At 57.3% G+C, this 19,833-nt stretch overlaps 5 non-coding genes and 9 pseudogenes across 5 annotated transcripts; all 14 read right to left on the bottom strand.

Annotated features, from left to right (window-relative positions):
• Window positions 1–550: 550 nt before the first annotated feature.
• Window positions 551–669, bottom strand: LOC147329321 (5S ribosomal RNA; annotated as a pseudogene).
• A 1,046-nt stretch (window positions 670–1,715) lies between these two features.
• On the bottom strand, window positions 1,716–1,834 carry LOC147329320 (5S ribosomal RNA; annotated as a pseudogene).
• A 505-nt stretch (window positions 1,835–2,339) lies between these two features.
• Window positions 2,340–2,458, bottom strand: LOC147329319 (5S ribosomal RNA). The gene has a single exon (XR_015129608.1). It is a non-coding gene; the product is annotated as a 5S ribosomal RNA (ribosomal RNA).
• Window positions 2,459–4,226: 1,768 nt separating this feature from the next.
• LOC147329318 (5S ribosomal RNA) lies at window positions 4,227–4,345 on the bottom strand (annotated as a pseudogene).
• Window positions 4,346–5,601: 1,256 nt separating this feature from the next.
• Window positions 5,602–5,720, bottom strand: LOC147329317 (5S ribosomal RNA). The gene has a single exon (XR_015129693.1). It is a non-coding gene; the product is annotated as a 5S ribosomal RNA (ribosomal RNA).
• Window positions 5,721–6,817: 1,097 nt separating this feature from the next.
• Window positions 6,818–6,936, bottom strand: LOC147329316 (5S ribosomal RNA; annotated as a pseudogene).
• A 624-nt stretch (window positions 6,937–7,560) lies between these two features.
• Window positions 7,561–7,679, bottom strand: LOC147329315 (5S ribosomal RNA). Its single transcript, XR_015129764.1, has one exon. It is a non-coding gene; the product is annotated as a 5S ribosomal RNA (ribosomal RNA).
• Window positions 7,680–9,012: 1,333 nt separating this feature from the next.
• On the bottom strand, window positions 9,013–9,131 carry LOC147329314 (5S ribosomal RNA). Its single transcript, XR_015129607.1, has one exon. It is a non-coding gene; the product is annotated as a 5S ribosomal RNA (ribosomal RNA).
• A 1,822-nt stretch (window positions 9,132–10,953) lies between these two features.
• On the bottom strand, window positions 10,954–11,072 carry LOC147329313 (5S ribosomal RNA; annotated as a pseudogene).
• A 1,573-nt stretch (window positions 11,073–12,645) lies between these two features.
• On the bottom strand, window positions 12,646–12,764 carry LOC147329312 (5S ribosomal RNA; annotated as a pseudogene).
• A 3,023-nt stretch (window positions 12,765–15,787) lies between these two features.
• On the bottom strand, window positions 15,788–15,906 carry LOC147329311 (5S ribosomal RNA; annotated as a pseudogene).
• A 699-nt stretch (window positions 15,907–16,605) lies between these two features.
• Window positions 16,606–16,724, bottom strand: LOC147329310 (5S ribosomal RNA; annotated as a pseudogene).
• A 1,046-nt stretch (window positions 16,725–17,770) lies between these two features.
• On the bottom strand, window positions 17,771–17,889 carry LOC147329309 (5S ribosomal RNA; annotated as a pseudogene).
• Window positions 17,890–19,684: 1,795 nt separating this feature from the next.
• On the bottom strand, window positions 19,685–19,803 carry LOC147329308 (5S ribosomal RNA). Its single transcript, XR_015129439.1, has one exon. It is a non-coding gene; the product is annotated as a 5S ribosomal RNA (ribosomal RNA).
• Window positions 19,804–19,833: the final 30 nt, after the last annotated feature.

The following is a 19,833-nucleotide window of genomic DNA, read 5'->3' as shown; positions in this document are numbered from 1 at the left end:
GGCCCTGGATTGTTGAAGATGGCCTCAGGAACCAGCACAGGGCCTGGTGTGTTGTACATGGCCACAGCTAGCAGCACAGGGCCTGGTTTGGTGAAGATGGCCTCGGCCAGAAGCGCAGGGCCTGGTGTGATGTGAGTGGCCTGAGCAAGAGCCACAGGCCCTGGTGTGGTGTAAGTGGCCTGAGCAAGAGCCACAGGCCCTGGTGTGGTGTAAGTGGCCTCAATAGCAAATAAGGCCCTGGTGTGGTGTAAGTGGCCTCAGCCAGCAGCCACAGGCCCTGGTGTGGTGTAAGTGGCCTCAGCCAGTGCCACAGGCCCTGGTGTGGTGTAAGTGGCCTGAGCAAGAGCCAAAGACCCTGGTGTGGTGTAATTGGCCTCAATAGCAACTAAGGCCCTGGTGTGGTGTAGGTGGCATCAGCTAGCAGCACAAGACATTGGAAAACAGCCAAAAGCAATGTCGTTAATGTACCCTCATTAATGGGCAGCTGCTTTTGGTCTTTTAATACACCCCTTCTCTGGATCAAAAGCGGTTCAATGACATGAAAATGAAAGGCTTGCAGCACCAGGTATTCCCAGGCAGTCTCCCATCCAAGTACTAACCAAGCCCAGCCCTGCTTAGCTTCCGAGATCAGACGAGGTCGGGAGTGCTCAGGGTGGTATGGCCGTAAGCTGCTGGCTCCAGCACAATGTCTCAATTTATGGATTCAAGTGATTAGGTGGCAAGTACCTGAAGTTACGAAGATAATCCTATAACCATACCTGCATGTTTGCATAATACCCTAACCCAAAGGCTCAGTTTGGCATTTATCCAACAGCACAGGCCCTGGATTGTTGAAGATGGCCTCAGGAACCAGCACAGGGCCTGGTGTGTTGTACATGGCCACAGCAAGCAGCACAGGGCCTGGTTTGGTGAAGATGGCCTCGGCCAGAAGCACAGGGCCTGGTGTGATATGAGTGGCCTGAGCAAGAGCCACAGGCCCTGTTGTGTTGTAAGTGTCCTCAGCCAGCAGCCACAGGCCCTGGTGTGGTGTAGGTGGCCTCAGCCAGCAGCCACAGGCCCTTGTGTGGTGTAAGTGGCCTCAGCCAGCAGCCACAGGCCCTGGTGTGGTGTAAGTGGCCTCAGCCAGTGCCACAGGCCCTGGTGTGGTGTAATTGGCCTCAATAGCAACTAAGGCCCTGGTGTGGTGTAAGTGGCCTCAGCCAGCAGCCACAGGCCCTGGTGTGGTGTAAGTGGCCTCAGCCAGTGCCACAGGCCCTGGTGTGGTGTAAGTGGCCTCAATAGCAACTAATGCCCTGGTGTGGTGTAGGTGGCCTCAGCCAGCAGCCACAGGCCCTGGTGTGGTGTAAGTGGCCTGAGCAAGTGCCACAGGCCTGGTGTGGTGTAAGTGGCCTGAGCAAGACCACAGACCCTGGTGTGGTGTAATTGGCCTCAATAGCAACTAAGGCCCTGGTGTGGTGTAGGTGGCCTCAGCCAGCAGCCACAGGCCCTGGTGTGGTGTAAGTGGCCTCAGCCAGAGCCACAGGCCCTGATGTGGTGTAAGTGGCCCCAGCCGGTCACTCAGGCCCTGGTGTGGTGTAGGTGGCATCAGCTAGCAGCACAAGACATTGGAAAAGAGCCAAAAGCAATGTCGTTAATGTGCCCTCATCAATGGGCTTTTGGTCTTTTAATACACCCCTTCTCTGGATCAAAAGCGGTTCAATGACATGAAAATGAAAGGCTTACAGCACCAGGTATACCCAGGCAGTCTCCCATCCAAGTACTAACCAAGCCCAGCCCTGCTTAGCTTCCGAGATCAGACGAGGTCGGGCGTGCTCAGGGTGCTATGGCCGTAAGCTGCTGGCCCCAGCACAATGACTCAATTTATGGATTCAAGTGATTAGGTGGCAAGTACCTGAAGTTACGAAGACAATCCTATAACCATACCTGCATGTTTGCATAATACCCTAACCCAAAGGCTCAGTTTGGCATTTATCCAACAGCACAGGCCCTGGATTGTTGAAGATGGCCTCAGGAACCAGCACAGGGCCTGGTGTGTTGTACATGGCCACAGCTAGCAGCACAGGGCCTGGTTTGGTGAAGATGGCCTCGGCCAGAAGAGCAGGGCCTGGTGTGATGTGAGTGGCCTGAGCAAGAACCACAGGCCCTGGTGTGGTGTAAGTGGCCCCAGCCGGTCACTCAGGCCCTGGTGTGGTGTAGGTGGCATCAGCTAGCAGCACAAGACATTGGAAAACAGCCAAAAGCAATGTCGTTAATGTGCCCTCATTAATGGGGAGCTGCTTCTGGTCTTTTAATACACCCCTTCTCTGGATCAAAAGCGGTTCAATGACATGAAAATGAAAGGCTTACAGCACCAGGTATTCCCAGGCAGTCTCCCATCCAAGTACTAACCAAGACCAGCCCTGCTTAGCTTCCGAGATCAGACGAGGTCGGGTGTGCTCAGGGTGGTATGGCCGTAAGCTGCTGGCCGCAGCACAATGTCTCAATTTATGGATTCAAGTGATTAGGTGGCAAGTACCTGAAGTTACGAAGACAATCCTATAACCATACCTGCATGTTTGCATAATACCCTAACCCAAAGGCTCAGTTTGGCATTTATCCAACAGCACAGGCCCTGGATTGTTGAAGATGGCGTCAGGAACCAGCACAGGGCCTGGTGTGTTGTACATGGCCACAGCAAGCAGCACAGGGCCTGGTTTGGTGAAGATGGCCTCGGCCAGAAGCACAGGGCCTGGTGTGATATGAGTGGCCTGAGCAAGAGCCACAGGCCCTGGTGTGTTGTAAGTGGCCTCAGCCAGCAGCCACAGGCCCTTGTGTGGTGTAATTGGCCTCAATAGCAACTAAGGCCCTGGTGTGGTGTAGGTGGCCTCAGCCAGCAGCCACAGGCCCTGGTGTGGTGTAAGTGGCCTGAGCAAGAGCCACAGACCCTGGTGTGGTGTAATTGGCCTCAATAGCAACTAAGGCCCTGGTGTGGTGTAGGTGGCCTCAGCCAGCAGCCACAGGCCCTGGTGTGGTGTAAGTGGCCTCAGCCAGCAGCCACAGGCCCTGGTGTGGTCTAAGTGGCCTCAGCCAGTACCACAGGCCCTGGTGTGGTGTAAGTGGCCTGAGTAAGAGCCACAGGCCCTGGTGTGGTCTAAGTGGCCTCAGCCAGCAGCCACAGGCCCTGGTGTGGTGTAAGTGGCCTGAGCAAGTGCCACAGGCCCTGGTGTGGTGTAAGTGGCCTAAGCCAGAGCCACAGGCCCTGGTGTGGTGTAAGTGGCCTGAGCAAGAGCCACAGGGCCTGGTTTGGTGAAGATGGCCTCGGCCAGAAGCGCAGGGCCTGGTGTGATGTGAGTGGCCTGAGCAAGAGCCACAGGCCCTGGTGTGGTGTAAGTGGCCTCAGCCAGCAGCCACAGGCCCTGGTGTGGTGTAAGTCGCCTCAGCCAGAAGCCACAGGCACTGGTGTGGTGTAGGTGGCCTCAGCCAGCAGCCACAGGCCCTGGTGTGGTGTAAGTGGCCTCAGCCAGTGCCACAGGCCCTGGTGTGGTGTAAGTGGCCTGAGCAAGAGCCACAGGCCCTGGTGTGGTGTAAGTGGCCTCAGCCATCAGCCACAGGCCCTGGTGTGGTGTAAGTGGCCTGAGCAAGTGCCACAGGCCCTGGTGTGGTGTAAGTGGCCTAAGCCAGAGCCACAGGCCCTGGTGTGGTGTAAGTGGCCTGAGCAAGAGCCACAGGCCCTGGTGTGGTGTAAGTGGCCTCAGCCAGAAGCCACAGGCACTGGTGTGGTGTAAGTGGCCTCAGCCAGCAGCAAAAGGGCCCTGGTGTGGTGTAAGTGGCCTCAGCCAGCAGCCACAGGCCCTGGTGTGGTGTAGGTGGCCTCAGCCAGCAGCCACAGGCCCTGGTGTGGTGTAGGTGGCCTCAGCCAGCAGCCACAGGCCCTGGTGTGGTGTAAGTGGCTTCAGCCAGCAGCCACAGGCTCTGGTGTGGTGTAACTGGCCTCAGCCAGCAGCCACAGGCCCTGGTGTGGTGTAAGTGGCCTCAGCCAGAGCCACAGGCCCTGATGTGGTGTAAGTGGCCCCAGCCGGTCACTCAGGCCCTGGTGTGGTGTAGGTGGCATCAGCTAGCAGCACAAGACATTGGAAAAGACCCAAAAGCAGTGTTGTTAATGTGCCCTCATTAATGGGCAGCTGCTTTTGGTCTTTTAATACACCCCTTCTCTGGATCAAAAGCGGTTCAATGACATGAAAATGAAAGGCTTACAGCACCAGGTATTCCCAGGCAGTCTCCCATCCAAGTACTAACCAAGCCCAGCCCTGCTCAGCTTCCGAGATCAGACGAGGTCGGGCGTGCTCAGGGTGGTATGGCCGTAAGCTGCTGGCCCCAGCACAATGTCTCAATTTATGGATTCAAGTGATTAGGTGGCAAGTACCTGAAGTTACGAAGACAATCCTATAACCATACCTGCATGTTTGCATAATACCCTAACCCAAAGGCTCAGTTTGGCATTTATCCAACAGCACAGGCCCTGGATTGTTGAAGATGGCCACAGCAAGCAGCACAGGGCCTGGTGTGTTGTACATGGCCACAGCAAGGAGCACAGGGCCTGGTTTGGTGAAGATGGCCTCGGCCAGAAGCGCAGGGCCTGGTGTGATGTGAGTGGCCTGAGCAAGAGCCACAGGCCTTGGTGTGGTGTAAGTGGCCTCAGCCAGCAGCCACAGGCCCTGGTGTGGTGTAGGTGGCCTCAGCCAGCAGCCACAGACCCTGGTGTGGTGTAGGTGGCCTCAGCCAGCAGCCACAGGCCCTGGTGTGGTGTAAGTGGCCTCAGCCAGCAGCCACAGGCCCTGGTGTGGTGTAAGTGGCCTGAGCAAGAGCCACAGGCCCTGGTGTGGTGTAAGTGGCCTGAGCAAGAGCCACAGACCCTGGTGTGGTGTAATTGGCCTCAATAGCAACTAATGCCCTGGTGTGGTGTAGGTGGCCTCAGCCAGCAGCCACAGGCCCTGGTGTGGTGTAAGTGGCCTCGGCCAGCAGCCACAGGCCCTGGTGTGGTGTAAGTGGCCTCAGCCAGAAGCCACAGGCACTGGTGTGGTGTAAGTGGCCTCAGCCAGCAGCAAAAGGGCCCTGGTGTGGTGTAAGTGGCCTCAGCCAGCAGCCACAGGCCCTGGTGTGGTGTAGGTGGCCTCAGCCAGCAGCCACAGGCCCTTGTGTGGTGTAATTGGCCTCAATAGCAACTAAGGCCCTGGTGTGGTGTAAGTGGCCTCAGCCAGTGCCACAGGCCCTGGTGTGGTGTAAGTGGCCTGAGCAAGAGCCACAGACCCTGGTGTGGTGTAATTGGCCTCAATAGCAACTAAGGCCCTGGTGTGGTGTAGGTGGCCTCAGCCAGCAGCCACAGGCTCTGGTGTGGTGTAACTGGCCTCAGCCAGCAGCCACAGGCCCTGATGTGGTGTAAGTGGCCCCAGCCGGTCACTCAGGACCTGGTGTGGTGTAGGTGGCATCAGCTAGCAGCACAAGACATTGGAAAAGAGCCAAAAGCAATGTCGTTAATGTGCCCTCATTAATGGGCAGCTGCTTTTGGTCTTTTAATACACCTCTTTTCTGGATCAAAAGCGGTTCAATGACATGAAAATGAAAGGCTTACAGCACCAAGTATTCCCAGGCAGTCTCCCATCCAAGTACTAACCAAGCCCAGCCCTGCTTAGCTTCCGAGATCAGACGAGGTCGGGCGTGCTCAGGGTGGTATGGCCGTAAGCTGCTGGCCCCAGCACAATGTCTCAATTTATGGATTCAAGTGATTAGGTGGCAAGTACCTGAAGTTACGAAGACAATCCTATAACCATACCTGCATGTTTGCATAATACCCTAACCCAAAGGCTCAGTTTAGCATTTATCCAACAGCACAGGCCCTGGATTGTTGAAGATGGCCTCAGGAACCAGCACAGGGCCTGGTGTGTTGTACATGGCCACAGCAAGCAGCACAGGGCCTGGTTTGGTGAAGATGGCCTCGGCCAGAAGAGCAGGGCCTGGTGTGATATGAGTGGCCTGAGCAAGAGCCACAGGCCCTGGTGTGGTGTAAGTGGCCTGAGCAAGAGCCACAGGCCCTGGTGTGGTGTAAGTGGCCTCAGCCAGCAGCCACAGGCCCTGGTGTGGTGTAAGTCACCTCAGCCAGAAGCCACAGTCCCTGGTGTGGTGTAAGTGGCCTCAGCCAGCAGCAACAGGCCCTGGTGTGGTGTAAGTCGCCTCAGCCAGCAGCCACAGGCCCTGGTGTGGTGTAGGTGGCCTCAGCCTGCAGCCACAGGCCCTGGTGTGGTCTAAGTGGCCTCAGCCAGTGCCACAGGCCCTGGTGTGGTGTAAGTGGCCTGAGCAAGAGCCACAGACCCTGGTGTGGTGTAAATGGCCTCAATAGCAACTAAGGCCCTGGTGTGGTGTATGTGGCCTCAGCCAGCAGCCACAGGCCCTGGTGTGGTTTAACTGGCCTCAGCCAGCAGCCACAGGCCCTGGTGTGGTGTAAGTGGCCTCAATAGCAACTAAGGCCCTGGTGTGGTGTAAGTGGCCTCAGCCAGCAGCCACAGGCTCTGGTGTGGTGTAACTGGCCTCAGCCAGCAGCCACAGGCCCTGGTGTGGTGTAAGTGGCCTCAGCCAGAGCCACAGGCCCTGATGTGGTGTAAGTGGCCCCAGCCGGTCACTTAGGTCCTGGTGTGGTGTAGGTGGCATCAGCTAGCAGCACAAGACATTGGAAAAGAGCCAAAAGGAGTGTCGTTAATGTGCCCTCATTAATGGGCAGCTGCTTTTGGTCTTTTAATACACCCCTTCTCTGGATCAAAAGCGGTTCAATGACATGAAAATGAAAGGCTTACAGCACCAGGTATTCCCAGGCAGTCTCCCATCCAAGTACTAACCAAGCCCAGCCCTGCTCAGCTTCCGAGATCAGACGAGGTCAGGCGTGCTCAGGGTGGTATGGCCGTAAGCTGCTGGCCCCAGGACAATGTCTCAATTTATGGATTCAGTTGATTAGGTGGCAAGTACCTGAAGTTACGAAGACAATCCTATAACCCTACCTTCATGTTTGCATAATACCCTAACCCAAAGGCTCAGTTTAGCATTTATCCAACAGCACAGGCCCTGGATTGTTGAAGATGGCCTCAGGAACCAGCACAGGGCCTGGTGTATTGTACATGGCCACAGCTAGCAGCACAGGGCCTGGTTTGGTGAAGATGGCCTCGGCCAGAAGCGCAGGGCCTGGTGTGATGTGAGTGGCCTGAGCAAGAGCCACAGGCCCTGGTGTGGTGTAAGTGGCCTCAGCCAGCAGCCACAGGCCCTGGTTTGGTGTAAGTCGCCTCAGCCAGAACCCACAGGCCCTGGTGTGGTGTAACTTGCCTCAGCCAGAGCCACAGCCCCTGATGTGGTGTAAGTGGCCCCAGCCGGTCACTCAGGCCCTGGTGTGGTGTAGGTGGCATCAGCTAGCAGCACAAGACATTGGAAAAGAGCCAAAAGCAATGTGATTAATGTGCCCTTATTAATGGGCAGCTGCTTTTGGTCTTTTAATACACCCCTTCTCTGGATCAAAAGCGGTTCAATGACATGAAAATGAAAGGCTTACAGCACCAGGTATTCCCAGGCAGTCTCCCATCCAAGTACTAACCAAGCCCAGCCCTGCTTAGCTTCCGAAATCAGACGAGGTCGGGCGTGCTCAGGGTGGTATGGCCGTAAGCTGCTGGGCCCAGCACAATGTCTCAATTTATGGATTCAAGTGATTAGGTGGCAAGTACCTGAAGTTACGAAGACAATCCTATAACCATACCTGCATGTTTGCATAATACCCTAACCCAAAGGCTCAGTTTGGCATTTATCCAACAGCACAGGCCCTGGATTGTTGAAGATGGCCTCAGGAAACAGCACAGGGCCTGGTGTGTTGTACATGGCCACAGCAAGCAGCACAGGGCCTGGTTTGGTGAAGATGGCCTCAGCCAGAAGCACAGGGCCTGGTGTGATATGAGTGGCCTGAGCAAGAGCCACAGGCCCTGGTGTGGTGTAAGTGGCCTGAGCAAGAGCCACAGGCCCTGGTGTGGTGTAAGTGGCCTGAGCAAGAGCCACAGGCCCTGGTGTGGTGTAGGTGGCCTCAGCCAGCAGCCACAGGCCCTGGTGTGGTGTAGGTGGCCTCAGCCAGCAGCCACAAGCCCTTGTGTGGTGTAAGTGGCCTCAGCCAGCAGCCACAGGCCCTGGTGTGGTGTAAGTGGCCTCAGCCAGTGCCACAGGCCCTGGTGTGGTGTAAGTGGCCTGAGCAAGAGCCACAGACCATGGTGTGGTGTAATTGGCCTCAATAGCAACTAAGGCCCTGGTGTGGTGTAGGTGGCCTAAGCCAGCAGCCACAGGCCCTGGTGTGGTGTAAGTGGCCTCAGCCAGCAGCCACAGGCCCTGGTGTGGTGTAAGTCGCCTCAGCCAGAAGCCACAGGCACTGGTGTGGTGTAAGTGGCCTCAGCCAGCAGCAAAAGGGCCCTGGTGTGGTGTAAGTCGCCTCAGCCAGCAGCCACAGGCCCTGGTGTGGTGTAGATGGCCTCAGCCAGCAGCCACAGGCCCTGGTGTGGTGTAAGTGGCCTCAGCCAGCAGCCACAGGCCCTGGTGTGGTCTAAGTTGCCTCAGCCAGAAGCACAGGGCCTGGTGTGATATGAGTGGCCTGAGCAAGAGCCACAGGCCCTGGTGTGGTGTAAGTGGCCTGAGCAAGAGCCACAGACCATGGTGTGGTGTAAGTGGCCTGAGCAAGAGCCACAGGCCCTGGTGTGGTGTAAGTGGCCTGAGCAAGAGCCACAGGCCCAGGTGTGGTGTAATTGGCCTCAATAGCAACTAAAGCCCTGGTTTGGTGTATGTGGCCTCAGCCAGCAAATAAGGCCATGGTGTGGTGTAGGTGGCATCAGCTAGCAGCACAAGACATTGGAAAACAGCCAAAAGCAATGTGGTTAATGTGCCCTCATTAATGGGCAGCTGCTTTTGGTCTTTTAATACACCCCTTCTCTGGATCAAAAGCGGTTCAATGACATGAAAATGAAAGGCTTACAGCACCAGGTATTCCCAGGCAGTCTCCCATCCAAGTACTAACCAAGACCAGCCCTGCTTAGCTTCCGAGATCAGACGAGGTCGGGTGTGCTCAGGGTGGTATGGCCGTAAGCTGCTGGCCGTAAGCTGCTGGCCGCAGCACAATGTCTCAATTTATGGATTCAAGTGATTAGGTGGCAAGTACCTGAAGTTACGAAGACAATCCTATAACCATACCTGCATGTTTGCATAATACCCTAACCCAAAGGCTCAGTTTGGCATTTATCCAACAGCACAGGCCCTGGATTGTTGAAGATGGCGTCAGGAACCAGCACAGGGCCTGGTGTGTTGTACATGGCCACAGCAAGCAGCACAGGGCCTGGTTTGGTGAAGATGGCCTCGGCCAGAAGCACAGGGCCTGGTGTGATATGAGTGGCCTGAGCAAGAGCCACAGGCCCTGGTGTGTTGTAAGTGGCCTCAGCCAGCAGCCACAGGCCCTGGTGTGGTGTAGGTGGCCTCAGCCAGCAGCCACAGGCCCTTGTGTGGTGTAATTGGCCTCAATAGCAACTAAGGCCCTGGTGTGGTGTAGGTGGCCTCAGCCAGCAGCCACAGGCCCTGGTGTGGTGTAAGTGGCCTGAGCAAGAGCCACAGACCCTGGTGTGGTGTAATTGGCCTCAATAGCAACTAAGGCCCTGGTGTGGTGTAGGTGGCCTCAGCCAGCAGCCACAGGCCCTGGTGTGGTGTAAGTGGCCTCAGCCAGCAGCCACAGGCCCTGGTGTGGTCTAAGTGGCCTCAGCCAGTACCACAGGCCCTGGTGTGGTGTAAGTGGCCTGAGTAAGAGCCACAGGCCCTGGTGTGGTCTAAGTGGCCTCAGCCAGCAGCCACAGGCCCTGGTGTGGTGTAAGTGGCCTGAGCAAGTGCCACAGGCCCTGGTGTGGTGTAAGTGGCCTAAGCCAGAGCCACAGGCCCTGGTGTGGTGTAAGTGGCCTGAGCAAGAGCCACAGGGCCTGGTTTGGTGAAGATGGCCTCGGCCAGAAGCGCAGGGCCTGGTGTGATGTGAGTGGCCTGAGCAAGAGCCACAGGCCCTGGTGTGGTGTAAGTGGCCTCAGCCAGCAGCCACAGGCCCTGGTGTGGTGTAAGTCGCCTCAGCCAGAAGCCACAGGCACTGGTGTGGTGTAGGTGGCCTCAGCCAGCAGCCACAGGCCCTGGTGTGGTCTAAGTGGCCTCAGCCAGTGCCACAGGCCCTGGTGTGGTGTAAGTGGCCTGAGCAAGAGCCACAGGCCCTGGTGTGGTGTAAGTGGCCTCAGCCATCAGCCACAGGCCCTGGTGTGGTGTAAGTGGCCTGAGCAAGTGCCACAGGCCCTGGTGTGGTGTAAGTGGCCTAAGCCAGAGCCACAGGCCCTGGTGTGGTGTAAGTGGCCTGAGCAAGAGCCACAGGCCCTGGTGTGGTGTAAGTGGCCTCAGCCAGAAGCCACAGGCACTGGTGTGGTGTAAGTGGCCTCAGCCAGCAGCAAAAGGGCCCTGGTGTGGTGTAAGTGGCCTCAGCCAGCAGCCACAGGCCCTGGTGTGGTGTAGGTGGCCTCAGCCAGCAGCCACAGGCCCTGGTGTGGTGTAGGTGGCCTCAGCCAGCAGCCACAGGCCCTGGTGTGGTGTAAGTGGCTTCAGCCAGCAGCCACAGGCTCTGGTGTGGTGTAACTGGCCTCAGCCAGCAGCCACAGGCCCTGGTGTGGTGTAAGTGGCCTCAGCCAGAGCCACAGGCCCTGATGTGGTGTAAGTGGCCCCAGCCGGTCACTCAGGCCCTGGTGTGGTGTAGGTGGCATCAGCTAGCAGCACAAGACATTGGAAAAGACCCAAAAGCAGTGTTGTTAATGTGCCCTCATTAATGGGCAGCTGCTTTTGGTCTTTTAATACACCCCTTCTCTGGATCAAAAGCGGTTCAATGACATGAAAAGGAAAGGCTTACAGCACCAGGTATTCCCAGGCAGTCTCCCATCCAAGTACTAACCAAGCCCAGCCCTGCTCAGCTTCCGAGATCAGACGAGGTCGGGCGTGCTCAGGGTGGTATGGCCGTAAGCTGCTGGCCCCAGCACAATGTCTCAATTTATGGATTCAAGTGATTAGGTGGCAAGTACCTGAAGTTACGAAGACAATCCTATAACCATACCTGCATGTTTGCATAATACCCTAACCCAAAGGCTCAGTTTGGCATTTATCCAACAGCACAGGCCCTGGATTGTTGAAGATGGCCACAGCAAGCAGCACAGGGCCTGGTGTGTTGTACATGGCCACAGCAAGGAGCACAGGGCCTGGTTTGGTGAAGATGGCCTCGGCCAGAAGCGCAGGGCCTGGTGTGATGTGAGTGGCCTGAGCAAGAGCCACAGGCCTTGGTGTGGTGTAAGTGGCCTCAGCCAGCAGCCACAGGCCCTGGTGTGGTGTAGGTGGCCTCAGCCAGCAGCCACAGACCCTGGTGTGGTGTAGGTGGCCTCAGCCAGCAGCCACAGGCCCTGGTGTGGTGTAAGTGGCCTCAGCCAGTGCCACAGGCCCTGGTGTGGTGTAAGTCGCCTCAGCCAGCAGCCACAGGCCCTGGTGTGGTGTAGGTGGCCTCAGCCACCAGCCACAGGCCCTGGTGTGGTGTAAGTGGCCTCAGCCAGCAGCCACAGGCCCTGGTGTGGTGTAAGTGGCCTGAGCAAGAGCCACAGGGCCTGGTTTGGTGAAGATGGCCTCGGCCAGAAGCGCAGGGCCTGGTGTGATGTGAGTGGCCTGAGCAAGAGCCACAGGCCCTGGTGTGGTGTAAGTGGCCTCAGCCAGCAGCCACAGGCCCTGGTGTGGTGTAAGTCGCCTCAGCCAGAAGCCACAGGCACTGGTGTGGTGTAAGTGGCCTCAGCCAGCAGCAAAAGGGCCCTGGTGTGGTGTAAGTCGCCTCAGCCAGCAGCCACAGGCCCTGGTGTGGTGTAGATGGCCTCAGCCAGCAGCCACAGGCCCTGGTGTGGTGTAAGTGGCCTCAGCCAGCAGCCACAGGCCCTGGTGTGGTGTAAGTGGCCTCAGCCAGAAGCACAGGGCCTGGTGTGATATGAGTGGCCTGAGCAAGAGCCACAGGCCCTGGTGTGGTGTAAGTGGCCTGAGCAAGAGCCACAGGCCCTGGTGTGGTGTAAGTGGCCTGAGCAAGAGCCACAGGCCCTGGTGTGGTGTAGGTGGCCTCAGCCAGCAGCCACAGGCCCTGGTGTGGTGTAGGTGGCCTCAGCCAGCAGCCACAAGCCCTTGTGTGGTGTAAGTGGCCTCAGCCAGCAGCCACAGGCCCTGGTGTGGTGTAAGTGGCCTCGGCCAGTGCCACAGGCCCTGGTGTGGTGTAAGTGGCCTGAGCAAGAGCCACAGACCATGGTGTGGTGTAATTGGCCTCAATAGCAACTAAGGCCCTGGTGTGGTGTAAGTGGCCTCAGCCAGAGCCACAGGCCCTGATGTGGTGTAAGTGGCCCCAGCCGGTCACTCAGGCCCTGGTGTGGTGTAGGTGGCATCAGCTAGCAGCACAAGACATTGGAAAACAGCCAAAAGCAATGTCGTTAATGTGCCCTCATTAATGGGCAGCTGCTTTTGGTCTTTTAATACACCCCTTCTCTGGATCAAAAGCGGTTCAATGACATTAAAATGAAAGGCTTACAGCACCAGGTATTCCCAGGCAGTCTCCCATCCAAGTACTAACCAAGCCCAGCCCTTCTCGGCTTCCGAGATCAGACGAGGTCGGGCGTGCTCAGGGTGGTATGGCCGTAAGCTGCTGGCCCCAGCACAATGTCTCAATTTATGGATTCAGGTGATTAGGTGGCAAGTACCTGAAGTTACGAAGACAATCCTATAACCCTACCTTCATGTTTGCATAATACCCTAACCCAAAGGCTCAGTTTAGCATTTATCCAACAGCACAGGCCCTGGATTGTTGAAGATGGCCTCGGGAACCAGCACAGGGCCTGGTGTGTTGTACATGGCCACAGCTAGCAGCACAGGGCCTGGTTTGGTGAAGATGGCCTCGGCCAGAAGCGCAGGGCCTGGTGTGATGTGAGTGGCCTGAGCAAGAGCCACAGGCCCTGGTGTGGTGTAATTGGCCTCAATAGCAACTAAGGCCCTGGTGTGGTGTAAGTGGCCTGAGCAAGAGCCACATACCCTGGTGTGGTGTAATTGGCCTCAATAGCAACTAAGGCCCTGGTGTGGTGTAGGTGGCCTCAGCCAGCAGCCACAGGCCCTGGTGTGGTGTAAGTGGCCACAGCCAGCAGCCACAGGCCCTGGTGTGGTGTAAGTGGCCTGAGCAAGAGCCACAGGCCCTGGTGTGGTGTAAGTGGCCTGAGCAAGAGCCACAGACCCTGGTGTGGTGTAATTGGCCTCAATAGCAACTAATGCCCTGGTGTGGTGTAAGTGGCCTGAGCAAGAGCCACAGGCCCTGGTGTGGTGTAAGTGGCCTCAGCCAGCAGCCACAGGCCCTGGTGTGGTGTAAGTGGCCTGAGCAAGTGCCACAGGCCCTGGTGTGGTGTAAGTGGCCTGAGCAAGAACCACAGGGCCTGGTTTGGTGAAGATGGCCTCGGCCAGAAGCGCAGGGCCTGGTGTGATGTGAGTGGCCTGAGCAAGAGCCACAGGCCCTGGTGTGGTGTAAGTGGCCTCAGCCAGCAGCCACAGGCACTGGTGTGGTGTAAGTGGCCTCAGCCAGCAGCAACAGGCCCTGGTGTGGTGTAAGTCGCCTCAGCAAGCAGCCACAGGCCCTGGTGTGGTGTAGGTGGCCTCAGCCAGCAGCCACAGGCCCTGGTGTGGTGTAAGTGGCCTCAGCCAGCAGCCACAGGCCCTGGTGTGGTGTAGGTGGCCTCAGCAAGAGCCACAGACCCTGGTGTGGTGTAATTGGCCTCAATAGCAACTAAGGCCCTGGTGTGGTGTATGTGGCCTCAGGCAGCAGCCACAGGCCCTGTTGTGGTGTAACTGGCCTCAGCCAGAGCCACAGGCCCTGATGTGGTGTAAGTGGCCCCAGCCGGTCACTCAGGCCCTGGTGTGGTGTAGGTGGCCTCAGCCAGCCGCCACAGGCCCTGGTGTGGTGTAAGTGGCCTCAGCCAGCAGCCACAGGCCCTGGTGTGGTGTAAGTGGCCTCAGCCAGCAGCCACAGGCCCTGGTGTGGTGTAAGTGGCCTGAGCAAGAGCCACAGGCCCTGGTGTGGTGTAAGTGGCCTGAGCAAAAGCCACATGCCCTGGTGTGGTGTAAGTGGTCTCAGCCAGCAGCCACAGGCCCTGGTGTGGTGTAGGTGGCCTCAGCCAGCAGCCAAAGGCCCTTGTGTGGTGTAAGTGGCCTCAGCCAGCAGCCACAGGCCCTGGTGTGGTGTAAGTGGCCTCAGCCAGTGCCACAGGCCCTGGTGTGGTGTAAGTGGCCTGAGCAAGAGCCACAGACCCTGGTGTGGTGTAATTGGCCTCAATAGCAACTAAGGCCCTGGTGTGGTGTAGGTGGCCTCAGCCAGCAGCCACAGGCCCTTGTGTGGTGTAAGTGGCCTCAGCCAGCAGCCACAGGCCCTGGTGTGGTGTAACTGGCCTGAGCAAGAGCCACAGGCCCTGTTGTGGTGTAGATGGCCTCAGCCAGCAGCCACAGGCCCTGGTGTGGTCTAAGTGGCCTCAGCCAGAAGCACAGGGCCTGGTGTGATATGAGTGGCCTGAGCAAGAGCCACAGGCCCTGGTGTGGTGTAAGTGGCCTGAGCAAGAGCCACAGGCCCTGGTGTGGTGTAGGTGGCCTCAGCCAGCAGCCACAGGCCCTGGTGTGGTGTAGGTGGCCTCAGCCAGCAGCCACAAGCCCTTGTGTGGTGTAAGTGGCCTCAGCCAGCAGCCACAGGCCCTGGTGTGGTGTAAGTGGCCTCAGCCAGTGCCACAGGCCCTGGTGTGGTGTAAGTGGCCTGAGCAAGAGCCACAGACCCTGGTGTGGTGTAATTGGCCTCAATAGCAACTAAGGCCCTGGTGTGGTGTAGGTGGCCTCAGCCAGCAGCCACAGGCCCTTGTGTGGTGTAAGTGGCCTCAGCCAGCAGCCACAGGCCCTGGTGTGGTGTAACTGGCCTGAGCAAGAGCCACAGGCCCTGTTGTGGTGTAGATGGCCTCAGCCAGCAGCCACAGGCCCTGGTGTGGTCTAAGTGGCCTCAGCCAGAAGCACAGGGCCTGGTGTGATATGAGTGGCCTGAGCAAGAGCCACAGGCCCTGGTGTGGTGTAAGTGGCCTGAGCAAGAGCCACAGGCCCTGGTGTGGTGTAGGTGGCCTCAGCCAGCAGCCACAGGCCCTGGTGTGGTGTAGGTGGCCTCAGCCAGCAGCCACAAGCCCTTGTGTGGTGTAAGTGGCCTCAGCCAGCAGCCACAGGCCCTGGTGTGGTGTAAGTGGCCTCAGCCAGTGCCACAGGCCCTGGTGTGGTGTAAGTGGCCTGAGCAAGAGCCACAGACCATGGTGTGGTGTAATTGGCCTCAATAGCAACTAAGGCCCTGGTGTGGTGTAAGTGGCCTCAGCCAGCAGCCACAGGCCCTGGTGTGGTGTAAGTGGCCTCAGCCAGCAGCCACAGGCCCTGGTGTGGTGTAAGTGGCCTCAGCCAGAGCCACAGGCCCTGATGTGGTGTAAGTGGCCCCAGCCGGTCACTCAGGCCCTGGTGTGGTGTAGGTGGCATCAGCTAGCAGCACAAGACATTGGAAAACAGCCAAAAGCAATGTCGTTAATGTGCCCTCATTAATGGGCAGCTGCTTTTGGTCTTTTAATACACCCCTTCTCTGGATCAAAAGCGGTTCAATGACATGAAAATGAAAGGCTTACAGCACCAGGTATTCCCAGGGAGTCTCCCATCCAAGTACTAACCAAGCCCAGCCCTGCTCAGCTTCCGAGATCAGACGAGGTCGGGCGTGCTCAGGGTGGTATGGCCGTAAGCTGCTGGCCCCAGCACAATGTCTCAATTTATGGATTCAGGTGATTAGGTGGCAAGTACCTGAAGTTACGAAGACAATCCTATAACCCTACCTTCATGTTTGCATAATACCCTAACCCAAAGGCTCAGTTTAGCATTTATCCAACAGCACAGGCCCTGGATTGTTGAAGATGGCCTCAGGAACCAGCACAGGGCCTGGTGTGTTGTACATGGCCACAGCTAGCAGCACAGGGCCTGGTTTGGTGAAGATGGCCTCGGCCAGAAGCGCAGGGCCTGGTGTGATGTGAGTGGCCTGAGCAAGAGCCACAGGCCCTGGTGTGGTGTAAGTGGCCTGAGCAAGAGCCACAGGCCCTGGTGTGGTGTAAGTGGCCTCAATAGCAAATAAGGCCCTGGTGTGGTGTAAGTGGCCTCAGCCAGCAGCCACAGGCCCTGGTGTGGTGTAAGTGGCCTCAGCCAGTGCCACAGGCCCTGGTGTGGTGTAAGTGGCCTGAGCAAGAGCCAAAGACCCTGGTGTGGTGTAATTGGCCTCAATAGCAACTAAGGCCCTGGTGTGGTGTAGGTGGCATCAGCTAGCAGCACAAGACATTGGAAAACAGCCAAAAGCAATGTCGTTAATGTACCCTCATTAATGGGCAGCTGCTTTTGGTCTTTTAATACACCCCTTCTCTGGATCAAAAGCGGTTCAATGACATGAAAATGAAAGGCTTGCAGCACCAGGTATTCCCAGGCAGTCTCCCATCCAAGTACTAACCAAGCCCAGCCCTGCTTAGCTTCCGAGATCAGACGAGGTCGGGAGTGCTCAGGGTGGTATGGCCGTAAGCTGCTGGCGCCAGCACAATGTCTCAATTTATGGATTCAAGTGATTAGGTGGCAAGTACCTGAAGTTACGAAGATAATCCTATAACCATACCTGCATGTTTGCATAATACCCTAACCCAAAGGCTCAGTTTGGCATTTATCCAACAGCACAGGCCCTGGATTGTTGAAGATGGCCTCAGGAACCAGCACAGGGCCTGGTGTGTTGTACATGGCCACAGCAAGCAGCACAGGGCCTGGTTTGGTGAAGATGGCCTCGGCCAGAAGCACAGGGCCTGGTGTGATATGAGTGGCCTGAGCAAGAGCCACAGGCCCTGTTGTGTTGTAAGTGTCCTCAGCCAGCAGCCACAGGCCCTGGTGTGGTGTAGGTGGCCTCAGCCAGCAGCCACAGGCCCTTGTGTGGTGTAAGTGGCCTCAGCCAGCAGCCACAGGCCCTGGTGTGGTGTAAGTGGCCTCAGCCAGTGCCACAGGCCCTGGTGTGGTGTAATTGGCCTCAATAGCAACTAAGGCCCTGGTGTGGTGTAAGTGGCCTCAGCCAGCAGCCACAGGCCCTGGTGTGGTGTAAGTGGCCTCAGCCAGTGCCACAGGCCCTGGTGTGGTGTAAGTGGCCTCAATAGCAACTAATGCCCTGGTGTGGTGTAGGTGGCCTCAGCCAGCAGCCACAGGCCCTGGTGTGGTGTAAGTGGCCTGAGCAAGTGCCACAGGCCTGGTGTGGTGTAAGTGGCCTGAGCAAGACCACAGACCCTGGTGTGGTGTAATTGGCCTCAATAGCAACTAAGGCCCTGGTGTGGTGTAGGTGGCCTCAGCCAGCAGCCACAGGCCCTGGTGTGGTGTAAGTGGCCTCAGCCAGAGCCACAGGCCCTGATGTGGTGTAAGTGGCCCCAGCCGGTCACTCAGGCCCTGGTGTGGTGTAGGTGGCATCAGCTAGCAGCACAAGACATTGGAAAAGAGCCAAAAGCAATGTCGTTAATGTGCCCTCATTAATGGGCTTTTGGTCTTTTAATACACCCCTTCTCTGGATCAAAAGCGGTTCAATGACATGAAAATGAAAGGCTTACAGCACCAGGTATACCCAGGCAGTCTCCCATCCAAGTACTAACCAAGCCCAGCCCTGCTTAGCTTCCGAGATCAGACGAGGTCGGGCGTGCTGAGGGTGGTATGGCCGTAAGCTGCTGGCCCCAGCACAATGACTCAATTTATGGATTCAAGTGATTAGGTGGCAAGTACCTGAAGTTACGAAGACAATCCTATAACCATACCTGCATGTTTGCATAATACCCTAACCCAAAGGCTCAGTTTGGCATTTATCCAACAGCACAGGCCCTGGATTGTTGAAGATGGCCTCAGGAACCAGCACAGGGCCTGGTGTGTTGTACATGGCCACAGCTAGCAGCACAGGGCCTGGTTTGGTGAAGATGGCCTCGGCCAGAAGAGCAGGGCCTGGTGTGATGTGAGTGGCCTGAGCAAGAGCCACAGGCCCTGGTGTGGTGTAAGTGGCCTCAGCCAGCAGCAAAAGGGCCCTGGTGTGGTGTAAGTCGCCTCAGCCAGCAGCCACAGGCCCTGGTGTGGTGTAGATGGCCTCAGCCAGCAGCCACAGGCCCTGGTGTGGTGTAAGTGGCCTCAGCCAGCAGCCACAGGCCCTGGTGTGGTCTAAGTTGCCTCAGCCAGAAGCACAGGGCCTGGTGTGATATGAGTGGCCTGAGCAAGAGCCACAGGCCCTGGTGTGGTGTAAGTGGCCTGAGCAAGAGCCACAGGCCCTGGTGTGGTGTAAGTGGCCTCAATAGCAACTAAGGCCCTGGTGTGGTGTAAGTGGCTTCAGCCAGCAGCCACAGGCTCTGGTGTGGTGTAACTGGCCTCAGCCAGCAGCAACAGGCCCTGGTGTGGTGTAAGTCGCCTCAGCAAGCAGCCACAGGCCCTGGTGTGGTGTAGGTTGCCTCAGCCAGCAGCCACAGGCCCTGGTGTGGTCTAAGTGGCCTCAGCAAGAGCCACAGGCCCTGGTGTGGTGTAAGTGGCCTGAGCAAGAGCCACAGGCCCTGGTGTGGTGTAAGTGGCCTCAATAGCAAATAAGGCCCTGGTGTGGTGTAAGTGGCCAGAAGCGCAGGGCCTGGTGTGATGTGAGAGGCCTGAGCAAGAGCCACAGACCCTGGTGTGGTGTAATTGGCCTCAATAGCAACTAAGGCCCTGTTGTGGTGTATGTGGCCTCAGGCAGCAGCCACAGGCCCTGTTGTGGTGTAACTGGCCTCAGCCAGAGCCACAGGCCCTGATGTGGTGTAAGTGGCACCAGCCGGTTACTCAGGCCCTGGTGTGGTGTAGGTGGCCTCAGCCAGCCGCCACAGGCCCTGGTGTGGTGTAAGTGGCCTCAGCCAGCAGCCACAGGCCCTGGTGTGGTGTAAGTGGCCTGAGCAAGAGCCACAGACCTTGGTGTGGTGTAATTGGCCTCAATAGCAACTAAGGCCCTGGTGTGGTGTAGGTGGCCTAAGCCAGCAGCCACAGGCCCTGGTGTGGTGTAAGTGGCCTCAGCCAGAGCCACAGGCCCTGATGTGGTGTAAGTGGCCCCAGCCGGTCACTCAGGCCCTGGTGTGGTCTAAGTTGCCTCAGCCAGAAGCACAGGGCCTGGTGTGATATGAGTGGCCTGAGCAAGAGCCACAGGCCCTGGTGTGGTGTAAGTGGCCTGAGCAAGAGCCACAGACCATGGTGTGGTGTAAGTGGCCTGAGCAAGAGCCACAGGCCCTGGTGTGGTGTAAGTGGCCTGAGCAAGAGCCACAGGCCCTGATGTGGTGTAAGTGGCCCCAGCCGGTCACTCAGGCCCTGGTGTGGTGTAGGTGGCATCAGCTAGCAGCACAAGACATTGGAAAACAGCCAAAAGCAGTGTCGTTAATATGCCCTCATTAATGGGCAGCTGCTTTTGGTCTTTTAATACACCCCTTCTCTGGATCAAAAGCGGTTCAATGACATGAAAATGAAAGGCTTACAGCACCAGGTATTCCCAGGCAGTCTCCCATCCAAGTACTAACCAAGCCCAGCCCTGCTTAGCTTCCGAGATCAGACGAGGTCGGGCGTGCTCAGGGTGGTATGGCCGTAAGCTGCTGGCCCCAGCACAATGTCTCAATTTAT

This window comes from Aulonocara sp. 'chitande type north' Nkhata Bay, linkage group LG5 (assembly GCF_057382095.1).
Source record: "Aulonocara sp. 'chitande type north' Nkhata Bay isolate Kocher_YH1m ecotype deep benthic linkage group LG5, A_spYH_male_GT1.1, whole genome shotgun sequence".
Lineage (NCBI taxonomy): Eukaryota > Metazoa > Chordata > Actinopteri > Cichliformes > Cichlidae > Aulonocara > Aulonocara sp. 'chitande type north' Nkhata Bay.
The sequence above is the reverse complement of the archived record's forward strand: the minus strand, read 5'-3'. Positions and strand labels throughout refer to the sequence as shown.